The sequence below is a fragment of the Neovison vison genome, chromosome 13, assembly GCF_020171115.1.
Source record: "Neovison vison isolate M4711 chromosome 13, ASM_NN_V1, whole genome shotgun sequence".
Taxonomy (NCBI): domain Eukaryota; kingdom Metazoa; phylum Chordata; class Mammalia; order Carnivora; family Mustelidae; genus Neogale; species Neogale vison.
The window spans coordinates 67373931-67388459 of NC_058103.1; the positions used below are offsets into that span (position 1 = coordinate 67373931).

At 39.9% G+C, this 14529-nt stretch overlaps 1 protein-coding gene across 2 annotated transcripts in view; it reads left to right on the forward strand.

Annotated features, from left to right (window-relative positions):
- PRKD1 (protein kinase D1) overlaps positions 1-14529 on the forward strand; it is a 333946-nt gene that overhangs the window by 219622 nt on the left and 99795 nt on the right. The gene's annotated exons all lie outside the window — the stretch shown is intronic.

Below are 14529 nucleotides of genomic sequence, written 5' to 3' on the forward strand. Positions count from 1 at the left end.
GAATACAAAGGACTTGAAGCTCCAAATTTCTGACTTAGAAGAGGTATTTTCTGACTATCACCATTAAATAGTGACAACATGAGTACAACATCTTTAGAGTTTAATAACCGGTTAGTAGGGGCACTAGAACTGCACTGCACGTTTAACTCAAATGCTTTCCAGACATTGTTTCTAAGTATAAGACAGATGTTTGTAATTTGCATTGAAAAAATATACAAGTTCATTGTCAAATAACAGAAGATTTCAAAATATATCATGTGCAATATATTACTGAGCAATAGTTTAAGAAATAATAGGGCCATGAAATAATTGCTTTATTACATTTGGCCTGCACTTTACTTCTTTATATGAGGATATTTGTTGTCATGTACAATTTAGTTACGGTGGGATGAATCAAAATCAGCCAATGTAGAGAAAACTACTATAGATATTTGGCAAACTTGTATCTCAGATAACTTCCAGAGTCATATAAATCTTGTATTAATCAGGCTCCCTATGAGGACATGACAATTTCTTGAAAGGGAAGGATGGGTGAATCAATTGTATAGTAGCATTTAGAGTAACCTGAATTAGGGGAAGTTGAGGATGGGGAGTAAGTGTTAAATCAGGCCACTGTCATTTTGTAAAAAAATGATTTTAACTTTGGATGCATAATGATTCCAGTAATTACATTCAAACTAAACTAATTACTAAAGGAAAATATTCTATTTACCTCCTCTTCCAAAACATTTTTAAGTCCCTTTCTCTGGAGGCCATCATGTTTTGCAATTTTTCCTACATGTAAATAAAAATAATCCTTTACCTAAAAGCCACCCAAGAACAATCATTCTGTGTTTCTCCTTGGTTAAAACCCAGTCCTTACTCTGCTCAGCAGAGAGCCTGCTTCCCCTCCTCTATCTCTGCCTGCCTCTCTGCCTGCTTGTGATCTCTGTCTGACAAATAAATAAATAAAATCTTAAAAAAAAAAAAAAAAAAACCCAGTCCTTACGTCTTCGTGCTCTCTTGCTTTCAAAATAAAAATGAGGTCAAGTGCTAAGACAACCAGAAACTCTAGGGCACTATGCACATAGAAAGGTATAAAGCAAGAATTGAATCATCCAACAGGTACATTTGGACTAAAGAGTATTGGGACACTTTTCTTTTGAGCAGAATTTTTTAAAAAAATGAATGAGAATTCTCCTGTGAACTTCGTTTAAAGACATTTTTACATTTGTAAAAGACCACCATGATTATCGTGAGGAGACTGACTTATAAATTAATTATCTCCAGCACACAGTACATCATGGGAAGATTTAAGTTTACTTAGTGCTTGGCTGTGTGGTTTAAGTGTCATTTAAAATATTGCATTTGAATACCTCCATGAAAGTTGTTTATGCTACTTATTCTGATGGAGCTAGAATCTTATGTGTACATCTTGAACACCTAGAATCTTATGTATACATCTTTTTTTTTTTTTTTAAGATTTTATTTATTTATTTGACAGACAAAGATCACAAGGCAGAGAGAGAGGGAGGAAGCAGGCTCCCAGCTGAGCAAAGAACCCTATGCAGGACTCAATCCCAGGACCCCGGGATCATGACCTGAGCCGAAGGCAGAGGCCCTAACCCACTGAGCCACCCAGGCGCCCCTTATGTGTACATCTTGATAAAGCCCTGGAGGAAGGGTGCCTCTTTGTTAAGGTAGGCAGGAGAAGGAGAAAACTCTTTTCTTAAGCTCCCATAGCTGTACCTTAGCTCAGAGCATTCTAAATACACCTTCAAAGTCTGATGAAAATATATACTTTGTTTTGTGACATATAATGGTGACAAATTGAGGGAACTTTCGTTTTAATTTTATAAATATTAAATGCTGAAGAAGTGATCAACAGTCATATTTAACACTTTGTACACTGCTAATCCAACTAATTCTACCCCTCCAAGTACAGCCCCAGGATAAGATGTTGTCTCGATGGAATAAAACTGTCCTCTTGTTGCTGTTGTTTTGACAACTTCTGCTGGGCACTGTGGGCCTCAAGCTGTTTAGGTCTGTATGGACCATATGCTCTCAGAAAGCCCTTATTGTCATGGCAATAATATTTTTTTTTTAACATCTTAATTTTATTTTATTTTTTTCAGTGTTCCAAGATTCAATGTTTATGTGCCACGCCCAGTGCTCCTTGCAATACATGCCCTCCTTAGTACCCACCACCAGTAATTTAAAAGTAGACCACATCAGTGGTTTTAAACTGTGGCTGCTTATTAAAATCACATGGGGTATATTTTTTAAAAATACCTATTCTTCACTGTCCCCAAGACTTACTTTTTGTTGGTATAATCCAGCACCTGTGTAAAGGACCCCAATAGAATTTTTTTTTATAAACATATAATGCATTAGTTGCCCCAGCAGTACAGGTCTATGAATCATCAGGCTTACACAATTCACAGCAGTCACCACAGCATATACCCTCCCCAATATCCATAACCCAGCCACCCTATTCGTACCTCCCCACCTCCCCCAGCAACCCTCAGTTTGTTTTGTGAGATTAAGAGTCTCTTATGGTTTGTCTGCCTACCTACCCATGATGACCCTCCACCATGCCTCTCGAATTCCTCATATCAATCAGAGAGATCATATGATAATTGTCTTTCTCTGATTGACTTATTTCACTTAGCCTGAAACCCTCTAGTTCCTTCCATGTCATTGCAAATGGCAAGATTTTATTTCTTTTGATGGCTGCATAGTATTCCATTGTGTATATATACCACATCTTCTTTATCCATTCATCTGTTGATGGACATCTAGGCTCTTTCCATAGTTTGGCTATTGTGGACATTGCTGCTATAAACATTTGGGTGCATGTGCCCCTTCGGATCACTCCATTTGTATCTTTAGAGTAAATACCCAGTAGTGCGATTGCTGGATCATAGGATAGCACTGTTTTCAACTTATTGAGGAACCTCAATGCTGTTTTCCAGAGTGGCCGCACCAGCTTGCATTCCCACCAACAGTGCAAAAGGCTTCATCATCCACTTGCCAACATCTATCGTTTCCTGACTTGTTAATTTTAGCTGTTCTGACTGATGTAGGGTGGTATCTCATTGTGGTTTTGATTTGTTTTTCTCTGATGCCAAGTAATGTGGAACACTTTTTCATGTGTCTGTTGGCCATTTGGATGTCTTCTTTGCAGAAATGTCTGTTCATGTCTTCTGCCCATTTCTTGATTGGATTATTTGTTCTTTGGGTGTTGAGTTGGATAAGTTCTTTATAGATTTTGGATATTAGCCTTTTATCTGATATGTCATTTGCAAATATCTTCTCCCATTCTGCCAGCTGTCTTTTGGTTTTGTTGACTATTTCCTTTGCTGTGCAAAAGCTCTTTATCTTGATGAAGTCCCAATACTTCATTTTTGCCCTCGCTTCCCTTGCCTTTGATGACATTTCTAGGAAGAAGTTGCTGTGGCTGAGGTCAAAGTGGTTGCTGCTTGTGTTCAAGGGATTTTGATGGACTACTGTCTCACACTGAGGCCTTTCAACCATTTTGAGTCTATTTTTGTGTGTGATGTAAGGAAATGGTCCAGTTTTATTCTTCTGCATGTGGCTGTCCAATTTTCCCAACACCATTTGTTGAAGAGAATGTCTTTTTTCCATTGGACATTGTTTTCTGATTTGTTGAAGATTATTTGACCATAGAGTTGAGGGTCTTTAATATAATTTAGCCTATTATTTCTTCATGTTGCAGTGGTGTCTTGAGCATCTACTATGTGCCAGACACTGTGCCAATTTGAGGATAGAATGGTTGCTCAGAATAGCCATGCAACTGCCGTTACAGGACTTGGAGCCCTGTTGTAGAGTAAACAAGTCACTAGACTGTTTTCATACAGGAGCTCAATAAAGACAAACAAGTGGTGAAGGTGTCTACCCAAATGGTGGGGAATGGGAAGTCAAGGGCAGACAAATGAAGTCTATGCTAAAAACAGAAGGATGGTTGGACTCAGATGAGAGGGTAGGTAGGAATGGGGAGTATTCTGAGGAAAATAGGAACTCAAAGGCCAAGAAAGTGTGTGTGCCTGTCACAAAATGAAAGCATTTCAGTAATGCTGGAGTGGGGGGCCCAAGGTTAGGAGTTCAAGAAGGTCAAGCAGATAAACAGATCTAAGGATTATAGAGTCATGTCATTTTTCATACAAGCCATGGTTTTGACTCTTGTTGTGGCACTGAGAATAGACTGAGCAAGGAGGCAAGAAAGAAGGGACACTGAAGCAGAAATCTCGATAAGAGTCGATGGTGGCTTCTGTCACATCAATAGAAATGGAAAGAAGTAGAAAGCCTGCTAGAAGAATAGGAGTGAGTTATTGGGTATTTGGAGACAGAAAAGAGGATGAAGGCATCCATGGTTTGAGTGTGGGTAGTTTGACCAGATTAAGAACCATAGGAGGAGAAACAGGTTTCAGGGAGAAGTTGATGAATTGTTTTAGAATAAATTACATCTAGGCTCCCATGAACGGAATATATTCCCCAAGCCTATCCCTAGTTCCAGTATCTGTCATGAGCTTTAGGTATGCATTACCAGATAGTGGTACTAGAGAAAGACTTGGGGATATAAACATTCACAGGATAGTCAAACCAGGAGAGTGGATGACCTCATTCAGAAAGTGAGAAGGGAGCCTATATTTCAAAGTTTATAGAACAAGGAGTCTGTAGTGGGAGGACCTGTCTAGGATACCTGATGTAGGTATAACTAGGTTTTAGTTCTGGCTTTGCCACTGCTTATAACTATGCCATGGGCAAGTGGTTTAATTGTTCTCATTTCATTTTCTTAAACCCATACCATGAGAAATTCCTGCCTCCACCTAAATCATAGGGTTATGTGGTGGGCAGAATTGTGCCCCACCTAAGATGCCCATGTCCTGAACTCTAGCACCTGGGAAGATGTTAGCTGCATGGCAAATGAGAATTAAGGTTGCAGATGGAATTAAGGTTACTAATCAGCTGGCTTTAAAATAAGGACATTACCCTCCTTGACCCAGTATAATCAAAAAAGAGTCCTTAAGTGTTAGGTGTAGAAGAGAGAAACAAAAGAGAGAGAAGCAGAGAGATAGCACCATGAAAAGAACTTGGCCTCACATTACTGGCTTTGCAGATGGAGGAATGAAGGGGCCATGAGCCAAGGAATGCCTGTCGCCTCCAGAAGCTGCAAAGGCGAGATCAGTTCTCCCCTGTGGACTCCAGCAGATACGCAGGTGGCTGACACCTTGATTTCAGCCCTCTGAGACCCCTTTCAGACTTCTCACTTCCAGAACTATAAGATAATAAGTGTACGTGATTCTAAACCACTCAGTTTGCGATATGGCACCAGTAGAAACTAATTCAGGTGTCGGGTGGATAAAATTAGATGTGGATATGAAATAGGTTCAAATATAGCAAATGGATATACAAATGTGTGTGCTTCTGATAGCATGTTTATGTGTGCCTCTGCTAATTTCAGTGATAAATGTTGAGCACTGGGGGTGGCTGAATTGCACTAGATGTGAGCGATTTTAATATTAGACTCACTAAGTAGGTAGGAAGTAATGGGGAAAATGATTAGGAGACAAATGGCACCCCAAAACACCGTTGACAATGAGGGGTATTTATATATCTGTGGAATGCTGAGTAGTATGTCAGAGTGGTTATGATAACAAAAGGCAGCATCTCCACCCCAAGCAAAGACTGTGCACATTCGGGGCCCCCTTTCCATGTGGCAGAGGCTTGACTGTACCCGCAGTGACCTGCTGGAGTCTTAGAAGAGCTGCGAACACACACTGCTGACCTTGAAGAAGTTAGCAGAACTTTTTAGTCCCTGGTGATAGGTCATTGTAGAGTTGCTTGAAAAGTTAAGTGTATACATAATTAACCCCTTTCCCCTGCTTCTGTCTTCTCCATCCCTAATCTCAACCAGTTTCTCCCTCCAAAAATCTAAAGACACAGTTTCAACTGGGCTTTTGTACAGCCAGTAAAATAACTTCAAGTGCTTTACTTCTCCTTAAGAGATTAAAGTCTGTTTTTTAAAGATAGACGGAAATTTCTCAGCTCTGATATATATATATTTTTTAAAGCCCATATCATGGAAAGAAATGTGTTGCAAATGGTGACGAGGACTTAAGGGGTGTACAAAGAAAGATTAGGGTTGACTGACGGGGTATGACCTCTGCCCCAGGAGGGCTTGAGCTAGCAGATCACAGAACTTGGGACAGGGAAGGGACGCTCAATATTTCAATGTTCAGGGATAAAGTCAAACAGACCACACTTCAGGAACTGGCCCAAAGAAAGCTCTGACAACAAAACGGTGACATGTCGCTAATGGTCAGCTAGTGGTAAGTTCTTCACTGGTCAGCATCAGCCCTGTCTAACCTCAGGTAGAAAGAATGGTAATGATAATAGATTTCTTTCTTGAATATTTAACAGAGTACCAAGTACGAACTTAATCATGTCACAAGGAATCTTCAAAATGTTTTGTTAGAGAAGCAATGCGATTGTCATTCCCAGTTTACAGATGAAAAAGTTGGAGCTTAGAGAAGTACAGGAATTCGGCCAAGATCACATAGTCGGTAATTGGCGAATAGAGTTACATGGTCTATATCATAGCCCTTGCTGGGGAATCCAGAACATCTGTGAGATAATGACAGCCCCTGATTTAGTGTAAGTGGCTGAACCTCTGGGATGACAACTGGTAAAATCAAGATGGGGTAACAGATATAGAAAGGATGACCTCGGCATGGATCCCAGCACAAATTATGGGGAAAATCAGTCGTCCAAACTGGGTACTTGGAGCACCCCGAGTGTGGAGAGGAAGGCTGAAGAGCACAGTCGTCACAGTTGATTAAAAAGGTGGCTGGATCATAGGTCAGTGGCAAAGCATCAGCGTAAAGCCCTCAAATCTCTCCCAGTTGACAACACTGTATAATTATTTCCCTAAATCCCTCCACCCAGAGACTTAGTAGAAGTCTTAGTAGAAGATCCCCGGTGCTTCCCAGTCCATCCAGTCTGAGTCAGATAACATCGGGCAAGTGGGTCACCCCCTGAATAATGGAGCACTCTCTACTCAAACAAGAAAGAACCAAAAAGCATTCCAATTAAGAGGAAGAAGGTGAAGAGAAGAGGTTTTGAGCTAGTGGTGGGACAGGAGCTCTGTATCCCCTTTCACAAAACTGTTAAAGAAAGTAGCAAGCCCTTTGTAAGTATTGTGCAAACCAAATCCAAAACCGCATCGTGTCTTCCCCCTTATAATACGGTTACTATGGAAAGTTATTATGTGTGTGTCTTTGAAGACTTTAAATGGAAATAAACATTTTCCCTAAATCAGCTGTCATCATCAAAATGAGAATCTGTCTTAGTGTTAGAAATTCTGAGTTTAAAAAGTTTCTATTTCTAAAACTAAATGCTGATGAGAGCTATACAGTCCAAAATAGAATTTTTTTTTCTAAGCATAAACATCTGAAATTTGAGTTATAGTTAGCTGGTCCAGTATTGCATAGAAAAGACTGTTAACACATACACAAAGACTGAGGATAAAGATACATCTTTGCTCATTCTGTGAATTACAACTATTCATCTTTCTTAAGTATGAAAAATCCTCAAAGGATGGTATTTGCCTCCAAAAATGTATCACCTTTACTGGAAAATATGTCACAGTATTTATGACAGGATCGGGCATTTTAACTATCTACATTTTTTGTTCAGTTGGCTGAAAGTATCTTGAACAAGATGAAGCCCAAGTTGAATTAAATGCTCCCCTTGTAACAGAATTTGTGATACCTAATTCATTTCTGTGAGATTAAAGGAGTACTTTACTTTTTTTTCCTTGCAGATGATGAAAAGCTGCATTTAGTTAAGAACCTTATTCAGTTTAATATTTCAGAGAGATAAATGATGATAACTTAGGGAAAAATATAATCATATACACTTATGGTATATGCAGAAAGTTCATTTGTAGAGAGCTTCATCGCTATGGTTTTCTTTCACCAAAACGAAACTTTTTAGATGTTTGGATCTGCTCTGTCATTTCTGTCAGAGTCAAGTTCCATTGCAGACGATAAAAGGAACGGTGCTTTCAAATGCATTTTGTTTGGCATTCACTTTCTCAAATAAATTTAGACTGACGTTGAGGAGCATATTTAAACGAACTGAAAACAGGCCCTCAAAGCAGGGCAAAGGCATACTTTCTAGCAGTCATCAAGTTAGATGTTCTGGGTTCAGATAAGGTGTCCCAAATCCCAAGGGCAGTCAAGCTTCTGCAATGGGCTGCACTTGTGCATTTCGAGGGAGGAATTGTGAGAAGTCACCTTGGGCCTGTGACCTGAGAAGTATCACCTGCATGGAGATGAACCGGGATGTTTGAGGGCCTTTTATTTTGGAGTTTGTCTAAATCTTACTCTAAAGAAGGATTCTATCACAGTAAAGCTTTGTTTCAGAGACAGTTTTTGTAGAATACTCCCTGAATAGGGGGGAAAAAATTCTTCCAGAATTCAGAAATCAGGTCTTCTAAAATAAGCTTAAATTGTTAGTCCACTGGAAAAACTGTATGCCCTAATTTGTTAACAACCTCAGGGGTGTGATAACTGCCTGAGAAGCCAAGTGTATTTTCAGAGCTTTTAGCTCAGAATAATCCTACATAGCCCCACCCAGTGAGCAGGGTCTTTCTTTCCTCCTCATTGTCCATTCAAGCTTGCACAGGCTTTTCAGTGGTCTGGGAACGTCCCCCTGCTATCTTAGAATCATCCTGTTAAACCCATCTAACTGAGAACGTTTCTGCTCCCTTAACCCTCATTCAATTCTAATTTCTTTAAACGTCCTGGGATATGGTTTCATTTATAACAAATATTTCCTCACTGGGAACACCATACCTCTCAATGACAAGTTGCTTTGTAGGGTACAGCAGAAATGTAAAATATGATAAATAGGTCTCAGGGGCCTAAAAAGAACATGTTTCCTTCCCTCTTTGAGCTCCTTAATGGAGGGGAGAGAAATGCACTTAAATTATTGATGTATAATATAGGACAGTACATAGAACTAAATGATGCTCTATGTCTTAAAAAGCAAATGCTGTCAACATTATAAAGAGAGGATATTTGGAGAGCCCAGGAAGACTTTCTGGAAATGATCATTCATGAACTGGGCCCTAAGGGCTGGTTTTGAGGAGTGTGAACATGTGGACCCAAGGAAATTGTTAACTGTGAGAAAATGGTCATTAGGGTTCAATATAGCCCTGGGTACATCCATGTTCTGCCAATACCAACCAGCATTATGTCCTTGGACAAGCTCCTTAAACTCCAAAAGCTGTAATCTTGTCTACCTTGTTGTGGTTTGGGGTCAGGAGTGAATGAGACCATGGATACAGTGTTAAGCATAGTGCCTGATACACGCTACTTGCACAATAAATGTTAGCTATTTCCATTTCTCATTCCATATTTTACTCCATAGTCATCTGTTCAGTGATTGATACTGGTCTAATTACCCTTTTATTTGGACATTGCGTCTCCCTTAGCTTCCATTGAACTCCTGCCTCCTCTCTGACTGTAGCTCTTCCATCCCTCCAAAGACCTCCACTAGCCCTCTTTACTCCTTCTGTTGGTACTCCTTCTGGTCACTCCTGTGTCTGTGGGGTGGGTGACTTTCGTATTCTCAGTCTCTGTCTGAAACCCTCTTTCTCAAAGCACATTTCTAACCATTTGGTGGACATAACCACTTGGATATCCTAGTGGCACTCCTAGCTCAACATATCCAGAACAGAATTCATTGATCCTCTGGCTCAGCTCACACCTCCTGCTGGTGATCTATTATCCTTGATGGTAGCATTTGGTTCCCAGTCAGTTGTAAGGGCTCAGTTGACTGCTTTTCCCAATAATGTCTCATTGCTCCTGTTATCAAGTTGATAACTTGCCTTTCTTCTTCTCTCCTTTGTTTTTACCATCAGAACCCCTGTAGCTCTTTCTAGCTAGTGTCCTTGCCCCTCTGCAGTCCATTCTCTCTGTGACCATTCTGTGTGTTACTCTTCCAAAAACATGACCATAATCTGGCCTGAAGCCCCCAATGCCTTCCATCTCACCATGTGCTGAATACCATTTCCCTAAGCATCCAGCCCTTTCTAGACAAGCCCTGACTCACCTTTTGGCATACTTCTATACTTGCTTTTTGGGTATTCTGTGATTCAGCCAAACTGAACAGCTGTCCCTTCTTGAATTGTCCTTTGCTTTTCTGGGCATTTCTTTCTGCTGAGAATACCAGCCCCTTCCCAGCTTTGCCTTTTAAGGTTTACATTTACTCTTCAAGATCCAGATGAGATCCCAAGTTCTGCATGAAGTTTCCCCTCCATTGTTAATAGTACTTGTCACATTTATGTAGTGTTTATATGTATTGGATCTCTTCCACTAGACCATAAGCTCCATAAGAATCCCAACCATATTTTACTTTTTCTCTTAGCATCCCCACCCCCCCCTTGCCTGTTCCCTTCCTAGCACTGTGTCTTCCATACAATTGCTGTTCAACAGGTATTTCTTGAATGAATAATGCAGTGAAAAACAAAACCATTTAATTTTAAGCAAGGGAGGAATATTGATGAAAGTGGTATTTCAGGAATATTGGTCCAACACTGATTACATGAAGGATCTGAGCTAATTTTTCAAAATACTTGAAACATACAAGGGAAAGTAAAGTTATTTAAACAAGACCATAAACCCAGTGCATCCTTTCAACCATAAGGATGGTCTCGAAAAAGCTCTTGAGGTAGAGGTCAAAAGAAATTCTTTAATGTATATCTTCTTCCCTACCAATATGCAAAGTTCAGTATCCTCACTTTGTAAATGCTAGATAAATAAGTGCATAATAATTACCAAACCTTGTTGATAGTCCCAAATGACATTGACATTTATATATGAACTAGTATGATAAAGAGCCACAAGCCAAATTGCATACCTACTCCCTTAATTACATGAACAGTCACATACACAGACATGTGGACTTTATGCTTCAGTGGATTCCAAGTTATATACAATGATCCATAGCCATTTTGCTAGTTTCTGCTTTCCCATTTGTTCATTCTGTTTAGGTTCAGTGTAGTTTTTTTTTTTTGTTTTGTTTTTTTTTTTTTTTTTTTTTTTGCTCTGGCAAATGTCATTGGTAGTATAATTTAGAAGTACATCTATACTCAGCAATTTCAAAAGCTTAACTGCTCATTTTCTCAGCATTCTCGTAGTGTTTTTGGCTTCTACTGATCCTTCTAAAAGCATTTCACCATTAAGTATGTGAATTCTGGAATACAAATTGTGCCATGCTGCATATTTGAATAAAAAGCCCAGAATTGAAACTATGATCCATGAGGGCAGGTTTTACTTATACACCAAGGACAATAAAATGTAACTCTGGCAAAAGAGAAACATTTCTCAAAGATATTTTTTCTTACTTAATTTAAAGATATTCAATGTGTAATTGCTTGACTTGTTGTCTATGTGCCCGCCTAATAAATTCAACATAGTAGTAGTCTCCACATGGCTCGTATTAATACAATGGAGAATGATGCCTGTCATAATGGCTTTCCAAATACACATTGACTGTTGACGTGAGGGAGGCATGTCCCATGTGGGCACTGTGTAACAGTGACACAGACAACTTATTCACCTTTCCCTTCACCAAGTGTGAAAATATTACTCATCTCTGTTTCAGACACGTATAAATATGACTGGTTTGTGTTTACTCAGACACAGAACAAATTTGCCAGGATACTATTTCCCTTCTCTTTTCCCTTTTTATTCTTAAGCTTTTAATTCATCACCTGTTCTCATTATCATGAGAAGGCAAAGGTCAGGGAGCAGAAAGTACATAAGAAACTATGCAAGAAAACTTTGAAGTTTTACTGTGAGAAAACATTGGAGGCAGTAACTAAATAAAGTTTGGGGATTTTTTTGAATGCATTAGTCTCCCAGTTTTTTCAAAAAAAATATGAAAGGGAGCAGGTAAAGAAGCAGCAGTTATACTTTCTTTGTAGCAGGATATTTGTCCCAAATACTGGTATAGAACTCTACAGAGCAAAGTTGAAACAAATGGAGCAGCTCTTCCCTTTTTAGTTTTCTTTTTCTGGTTTAACAAATTACCACAATTTTATTGTCTCCAAACAGCACAGATTTATCTTATAGTTCTGGAGGTGAGAAATCCAAGGGTTTCACTGGCCTAAGAGAACATGTTCCCTTGCCTTTTCCAGTTTCTAGAGGCCCACACTCCTTGGCCCTTGGCATTCTGCCATCTTCAAAGCCAGCAACGACCAAGTCAGTCCTCCTCATCTTGTATCACTCTGCCTTCAACTCCTCTGCTTCCCTCTTCCACATATAAGGACCATTGTGATTACATCGTGCTGACCCAGATAATCCAAGGTCATCTCCCTGTCTAAAGTCAGCTGATTAACAGCCTTAATTCCAACAGCTACTCTAATTTATTTTTGTCATAACATATTTACAGGTGTGGGGGATTTAGATGTAGACATCTTTAGGAGGGGAGGGAGTGACTGTTCTGCCTATCACAGTCTTCCCTCTGGCCTGAAAAGATTCACATCCAGCCCATTTCCAAAATACACAGACCACATCCCAAGATCACCCAGAGTCATGGTAGAATCAACTCAAAGTCCAAAACCTCATCAGTTCAAACGTCCCAGATCTCATTATGTGCATTTGAATATCCTGGGTATCTTGTTAAAATGTAGATTCTAATTCAGTGGGCCTGGCAGGATAGTGGGTAGGAGTATGAGGTATGGTCATCTGAGATTGCCTTTCTTTTTTTTTTTTTTTTTTTTAAGATTTTATTTATTTATTTGAGAGAGAGAGACAGTGAGAGAGAGCATGAGCGAGGAGAAGGTCAGAGAGCGAAGCAGACTCCCCATGGAGCTGGGAGCCTGATGTGGGACTCGATCCCGGGACTCCAGGATCACGCCCTGAGCCGAAGGCAGTCGTCCAACCAACTGAGCCACCCAGGCGTCCCTGAGATTGCCTTTCTAAGTGAACCTCTCAGATATTGATGCTTCAGGTCCCTGGACCACATTTTAAATAGCAAGAATTTAACTTTTTTCCCAAAAGCTTTAGTGGGTATTGTTGGAAAACCTTTCGTGAGATTTGGATTTAGACTTTTGGATCAGATACACAGGGCAGGTCTTTGACAGACTTTAAATCAATGCTATCTAGTGGACACGCACACACACACACACACACACACACACACACACACACACACACATAAGTGGGAGGGAAGGAGGAGGCCAAAGGCTTATGCCTAGGGCTTTGACCCCAGTGTGTACTTTTGGCCATGACTTAGATCTGTCATATTGTTCTACTGCAGTGGCTATTCTTGCTCCACCTATAGGTCAAGTTGATGAGGCCAGTTGCTTCAGCTTTGGATGGCCAGAGCCAATTAGAGAAAACACCGTAAAAGGCTACCCTTACCTCCCACCTTGTAGGCTGCTAGGAAGATTGAAGAGAAGAGACCACACCTTTTCTACCTCCAGCTGACTTTATCCACCCATTTGTAGGATTGAAGTCTACATAGTTTCTTGCAGTCTGACCAATTAATTACAATGTAACTCCTCCTTGAGAATGGACCAGGTACAGTGGTAATCCAGAAATGGTCACCTTGGTGACCCCCATCAGGGGGATCTGCTTCTTTAGGTATGGATGTCCCCAGGCCAAGCTGAATTCAGATGAGAATTTCTGATGAAGGACTTGACAGGAAATAGATACCAAGTGAGCTTACTGGATTAGAGGTGAATGATTCTCATCAAGAAAGTAAACTCAGTAAGACACAGTAAGCCTGCTTCTTGCTGCCTAGAATCAGTTTCACCAAGGTCCAGGGTGGACCATCAGATCTCAATAAGTGGCATTTTTAATAGAATGGTACCATAGCTCTGAGTCTTATGTAATCTTTCATGCCACAGTGGCCAAGTCCAAATATACTTGTATTTTAGAGTCCCCAGAGGGGAAACGCATAGCTTCTCTCCCTTGTTTATCCTGGCAACTAATGAAGGTAGAGATGCTAGGCAAGATGACATCTGTATGGCCCCTGTTTTGCTACCGTCACTCCCTATTCTTATGGGAGATGTTCACAGCATTGCCTGCAGAGAGTTATTGAACCTGCAGGCAAACACTGATCAGTGGTAAAGGATGTTTGGAAGATGGAAGAATTTATTACTTCTAACTGAAGTAATAGACTGTCTTTCTCATAGGTTTCTGATTTTAGTAGGCTTGTGTTAAACTGATGTATTTGCTCCTGTGCTTTGAAGCATGGCATCAGGCATGTATTTTTGACTGTGTTAGTCCTCACTGATTGCCATTATAGAGTTCAGAGTCACATATGGCATTTGATATTCTTAAAATTTTTATATATAGGAGTTTTTTTTTTAAATTTCCTTGCTTAGCAAAATTGTGGATGGTGATCACATCTTACTTCAAATATGTCCCTCAATAACTTGAAAAACAATAAACTGATACTAGGTCCTAAGTCCTTTTTAAGTGATCAGCTTCTGGAGACCCATGAAAA